This window comes from Heterodontus francisci, unplaced genomic scaffold (genome assembly GCF_036365525.1).
Source record: "Heterodontus francisci isolate sHetFra1 unplaced genomic scaffold, sHetFra1.hap1 HAP1_SCAFFOLD_1208, whole genome shotgun sequence".
NCBI classification, from domain to species: Eukaryota; Metazoa; Chordata; class Chondrichthyes; order Heterodontiformes; family Heterodontidae; genus Heterodontus; species Heterodontus francisci.
In genome coordinates, this window is record NW_027140272.1 from 60,464 (window position 1) to 67,103 (window position 6,640).

Here is a 6,640-nt window from a genome sequence, read left to right on the forward strand (position 1 = left end):
GCAGAGGATATTTACTAGAATGTATCAGAGATGCAGGAATTCAGCTAATGTGGAAAGAATAGGGGTCTGGGGTGTGTGAAGCTGGGGTCCTTCTTCTTAGAGCAGAGGTGTTAATGGGGCAGTTGAAAGTTGTGTTCAACATTGTGAAGAGTTTTTATAAGAATAAAGAAGTTTGACTGCAATTAGACAGAGCCTCGGTGAGATCACACCTGGAGCACTGTGTACAGTTTTGGTCCCCTTATCTAAGGAAGGATATACTTGCCTTAAAGGAAGTGTAGCAAAGTGTCACTCGTTTGCTTCCTGGGATGGGGGGATTGACCTATGAGAAGAGATTGAGTGGACGAGGCCGATATTCCTCATAATTTAGAAGAGTGAGAGGTAATCTTACTGGCACCTAAAAATCTTAAGGGATTTAACAGGGTAAATGCTGGGAGGATGTTTCCTCTGGCTGGGGAATCTCGAACTAGGGATCACAGTCTCAGTATAAATGGCTCAATCATTTAGGACTGAGAAGAGGAGAATTTATTTTCACTCAAAGTATTGTGAATCTTTGGAATTCTCGACGCACAGTGGTTAGCACCGCAGCCTCACAGCTCCTGTGACCTCGGTTCTGTTCAGGGTACTGCCTGTGCAGAGTTTGCAAGTTCTCTCTGTGACCACGTGGGTTTCCGCCGGGTGCTCCAGTTTCCTCCCACTGCCAAAGACTTGCAGGTTGATAGGTAAATTGACCATTGTAAATTGCCCCTAGTGTAGATAGGTGGTAGGAGAATGGTGGGAACGTGGTAGGGAATATGGGATGAATGTAGGATTAGTATAAATGGGTCGTTGTTGGTCGGCACAGGCTCGGTGGTCCCAAGGGCCTTTTTCAGTGCTGTATCTCTCTGTGACTCTAGAGATGTGGATGCTCAATCATTGGGTATATCAAAGAGAGAGATCGATAGGTTTTTGGATACGAAGGGAATGAAGGGATCTATGCTAGTGTGGTAAGATGGAGTTGATGTAGGAGATCAGCTGTGATCTTATTGAATGGCAGAGCTATTTCGATGGGCCGAATGGCCCACTCCTATTTTTTATGTAAAGTTCCATTCCTCTCAGGGAATATTTTATTTTCAAAAAGAGAATTACTGCACACACTGGAAACCTGAATAATAACAGAAGATTCTGGAAACACTCAGCAGTTCCAGCAGTATCTGTGGAGAGAGGAAGGGAGGAGCAATGTTTCAGGTCTATAGAAGGGTCACAGAACTGGACCACTATCCCGAGCTTCTCTTCTCCACAGTTGTTTCCGGACTGGCTGAGTGTTTTCAGTATTTTAGGCTTTTTCTTGCTGTATTTCATCCTTTTCCTATTTGACTATTTGCTGTGAAACTTTCAGCGTTGTGCTCAGTTCTTTGTGTCGTTGTGTTTTCTTTATTTGAAGTAATGTAAATAGTATCCTGAAATGAATTTGCCAAATGGTTGGGCAAATTGTTACAACCAGCTTTTGAGCAAGTTCTCCACATACACAGTGAAGGATTCCTTCACATTTGCGAATACCATCCAGGACTTGCATATCGATAGCAATGCCGTGTCCATGTGTCATTTGACATTGCTAGCCTATTCACCAATGTACCACTTCAGGAAGCCATAGATATTTGCACTGCAGTGCTATATCATGGCGATCTAGACCCGTCACCATTGTGTGAATCCGTATTCATTGAACTTATGAACTCGGCAACTTGCACAGTTGAGTTCAGTTTTATTGACACCATGTATCGCTGGTGTTGCCATGGGATCCCCTCTCGGCCCAGCTCTCACAAACATCTTTGTTGGATTCCATGACAAACCTGTTTTTAAGGGAATGACACCTAACCTCCGACCTCTTGCATATTTCCAATATGTCGATGATACATTTGCTATATTTGAATCCGCAGCTGCATGAAATAATTTCCTTGCACGTCTTCATGGGCTCCATCCTAGACTCAAATTCACCTTTGCAATGGAGCAGTCAAATGAGCTCCCTTTCCTTGATGTACTAGTTGAGAAATCTGCTAAGGGGTTTTCTACCACGGTCTACCGCAAACCTACCTTCACTGGTCAATGCACGCGTTGGGATTATTACAGATCCACGCGCTAGAAGATTGGTCTTTTCGGCAACCTCATAAATAGGGCTGAGCCATTTGCTCACCATGCAAGCTTGATGCTGAAATAGGGCGAATCAAAGACATCCTGCATTACAATGGCTACACTGATCAGATCATTTCTCACTGTATATCACACAAACTTATAAACGGGCTGAAGGACGTCATTTTGAGCCCTGAAAAGTGCCCAGTCTCCCTCAAATTACCCTGGAAGGGTAATATATCCCCAGTATTTGAGTAACAGGTGAAGCTCGCTGTTTCCTGCTGTTACTATGCAGGAGCAACAAGTGTGGTGTTCACCACTAACAGGATGCTGCTGTCAAGCAAAAGAGATGTCCTGCCTATCACACAAATAAGTAACGTGATATATGAATTTCAATACCAGTGTGATGCTAGGTTTCTAGACCGTACATCCCAAAACTGGCGGATTGTATCAAATAACATGTCCCTTCAGCTGTTCGCAATGGGCCCTACCCAACCAACCCGTGCTTGCAAAACCCAAAACACAGTATCCAACATGAGATGTGATTCCACAATAGGACAACATTTGCTAAATAATTCTCAGTGTGCTAAGAATTACACTGACAACCAATTTAAGACTGTCAGTCGGGCTCGCAATGTGGTGCATTGGTGTGGACTGTAAGCTACATATATTAATACATAGGGCCCTGTTCTTTGCAGACATAAAGAACATGCACACACATTGTGTCAGTTTCAGCTAAACAAAATAAGTGACAGCCATTGACTGGCTCATTCCACAGGGCAATGCCTTGGCCAATCAGAGTTCACTTGCCCACCAATCAGCACTCTCTTCTCATACAGAAGAAAGTTGTTGTTTTCCTTTAAATTGGTATTCTTGTGGAATGCCCTGCTGAGTGCAAGACGAAAACAACTGGCTACCAAAGTTTGGACAACATGTCACTATTTTCACGAAATGATTACTTTTATTTTCAATATAAAAATATAAAGCAATATGAGTGTAACATTTACAGACAAATTCTATTACCTCACATTGCCTGATTCTTTCACACTGACAGACTATGTGAACTACTGTCCCGATTTTGCAGTTCTCATTTCCACTTAGCAAATGTCAGCAATCTGTGATACAGTGCAGTTTACAGACCAGACCGTCAATCACAACATGCAATAATTGCTCAGCTTATGTTGGACTGGTGGGATTTAGAAATACTAGGAATTGAGATGAGCTGTTATTGTATTTAATTATTTGTTTCATGGGATGTGGACGTCGCCATCCAGGCCAGCATTTATTGTCCATCCCTAATTGCCCATGAGAAGGTGGTGGTGAGCTTCCTTCTTGAACCACTGCAGTCCATGTGGGGTAGGTACACCCACAGTGCTATTAGGAAGGGAGTTCCAGGATTTTGACCCAGCGACAGTGAAGGAATGGCGATATAGTTCCAAGTCAGGATGATGTGTAGCTTGGAGGAGAACTTTCAGGCGGTGGTATTCCCATGCATCTGCTGCCCTTGTCCTTCTAGGCAGTAGAGGATGCAGGTTTGGAAGGTGCTGCCTGAGTAGCCTTGGTGCATTGTTGCAGTGCATCTTGTAGATGGTACACACTGCTGCCACTGTACGTCAGTGGTGAAGGGAGTGAATGTTGTGGACGGGGTGCCAATCAAGCATGTTGCTTTGTCCTGGATGGTGTCGAGCTTCTTGAATGTTGTTGGAGCTGCACCCATCCGGGCAAGTGGATAGTATTCCATCACACTCCAGACTTGTGCCTTGTAAATGGTGGACAGGCTTTGGGGAGTCAGGAGGTGAGTTACTCACCGCATGCTTCGTACCTTCTGACCAGCTCATGTAGTCACACTATTTATAAGGCTACTCCAGTTCAGTTTCTGGTCAATGGGAACCCCCAGGAAGTTGATAGTGGGGGATTCAGCGATCGTAATGCCGTTGAATGTCAATGGGAGATCGTTAGATTCTCTCTTGTTCGAGATGGTCATTGCCTGGCACTTGTGTGGCGCGAATGTTACTTGCCACTTATCAGCCCAAGCCTGGATATTGTCCAGGTCTTGCTGCATTTCTACATGGACTGCTTCAGTATCTGAGGAGTCGCGAATGGTGCTAAATTTTGCAATCATCAGTGAACATCCCCACTTCTGACCTTATGATTGAAGGAAGGTCACTGATGAAGTAGTGAAGAAGGTTGAGCCGAGGATACTACCCTGAGGAACTCCAGCAGTAATGTCCTGAAGCTGAAATGATTGACCTCCAACAATCACAACCATTTTCCTTTCTGCCAGGTACGATTCCAACCAGTGCAGAGTTTTCCTCTTGATTCCCATTGACTCCAGTTTTGCTCTGGCTCCTTGATGCCACACTCAGTCAAATGCTACCTTGATGTCAAGGGCAGACACTCTCACCTCACCTCTTGAGTTCAGCTCTTTTGTCCTTGTTTGAACAAAGGATGTAATGACGTCAGGATCTGAATGGCCCTTGCGGAACCCAATTGAGCGTCATTGAACAGGTTATTGCAAAGCAAGTGCCACTTGATAGCACAGTCGATGACACCTTCCATCACTATACTGATGATTGAGAGTAGACTGATGCGGCAGCAATTGGCTGGGTTGGATTTGTCCTGCTATTTGTGTACAGGACATACCTGGGCAATTTTCCACATTGCCGGGTGGATGCCAGTGTTGTAGCTGTACTGGAACAGCTTGGCTAGGGGCGCGGCAAGTTCTGGAGCACAGGTCTTCAGTACCATTGCTGGAATATTGTCAGGGCCCGTAGCCTTTGCTGTATCCAGTGCCTTCAGTCGTTTCTTGATATCAAGTTGAGTGAATCGAATTGGCTGAAGACTGGCATCTGTGATGCTGGGGACTTCAGAAGGAGGCCGAGATGGATCTTCAACCCGGCACTTCTGGCTGCAGATTGTTTCAAATTCTTCATCCTTGTCTTTTGCACTGATGTGCTGGGCTCCCCCATCATTGAGGTTGGGGATAATAGTGGAGCCACCTCCTCCTGTTGGTTGTTTAATTGTCCACCACCATTCATCATTGGATGTGGCAGGGTGTAGATCTGATCCGTTGGTTGTGGGATCACTTAGCCCTGTCTATTATATGCTGCTTCTGCTGTTTGGCATGAAAGTAGTCCTGGGCTGTAGCTTCATCAGGCTGACGCCTCATTTCAAGGTATGCCTGGTGCTGCTCCTGGCATGCCCTCCTGCACTCTTCATTGAATTAGGGTTGGTCCCCAGCTTGTTGGTAATGTTAGAGTGGGGGAATATGCCGGGCCATGAGGTTATAGAATGTGGTTGACTACAATTCTGCTGCTGGTAATGGTCCACAGCACCTCATGGATGCCCAGTTATACATTGTTAGATCTGTTCAAAATCTATCCCATTAAGCACAGTGGTAGTGGCACACAACACGATGGAGGGTATCCTCAATGTGAAGACGGGACATCATCTCCACAAGGACTGTGCAGTGGTCACTTCTACCAATACTGTCATGGACAGATGCATCTGCGGCAGGCAGATTGGTGAGGATGAGGTCAAGTATATTTTTCCCTCTTGTTCGTTCCCTCACCACCGACTGCAGACCCAATCGAGCAGCTATGTCCTTTAGGACTCGGCCAGCATGGTCAGTAGTGGTGCTACCGAGCCACTCATGGTGATGGACATTGAAATACCCCAGCCAGACTACATTCTGCACCCTTGCCCCTCAGTGCTCCCTCCAAGTGGTGTTAATCAGTCTTTCGCTGTTACTTGCTGGTTTGCTCAGTACCTTTCTCTGTCTGTTCCTTTCTGGGTCCTGATAATCTCTTCCTGGTTTTCTGTGTGTCTTTCTCTGCCTGCCTCATTGTCAGTGCTGTTACTCAGTGTCCTTGTGTCATTGTGCAGTGAGGGTGAGTCTGTCAGCACGTGTGTTGCTGAGTCCGGGATTCTTGAGAAATCCGACGACAATCCTATTTTTGGAAAAACATTGGGGAAATCAACATATTTCACTAACGGGCAGCTAAAATTGGCAATAGTCGTTAGCAGAGTGGCGCAGCGGAAGCGTGCTGGGCCCTCAACCCAGAGGTCAATGGATCGAAACCGTTCTTTGCTATTTATGTTTGGTAGCAATACAAACAGTTCACTTTTGAAGCATCAAGTATTTACCCACAATAACAAGATGCTTCCAAAGGCACTCAATTGCAATCAGCTTCTTCCTTCCAGTGAACACATCAATCAGTAACAAATCACTTTTGCTCACACGAACACAAGCTGCAAACACGGACCAGCCGAGTCTATCCCACTTTGTCAACCCCTTCCTGCAGAGCCTCCTCTCCACCACCAGATGGTGATGTTGGCCACAATAAAACCAGGACAAATGGTCACAGTGAGGAGACGGTCAGTAACAGAAAATAAAACAATAACAGGGAAAACCTTTGCACAACAACAGGGTACATCTTTACACAACAGAAAACATATTTACTAAACAGGAAATACCTTTAGACAACAGGGAGAATACAATCATAGAAATGCCTTGTTTCTCCATCTCAGTCTCGTT

The 6,640-nt window shown here is 45.3% G+C and overlaps 1 non-coding gene across 1 annotated transcript; it reads left to right on the plus strand.

Annotated features, from left to right (window-relative positions):
* Window positions 1-6,124: 6,124 nt before the first annotated feature.
* trnae-cuc (transfer RNA glutamic acid (anticodon CUC)) lies at window positions 6,125-6,196 on the plus strand. The gene has a single exon. It is a non-coding gene; the product is annotated as a tRNA-Glu (tRNA).
* The last annotated feature ends 444 nt before the right edge of the window (window positions 6,197-6,640 follow it).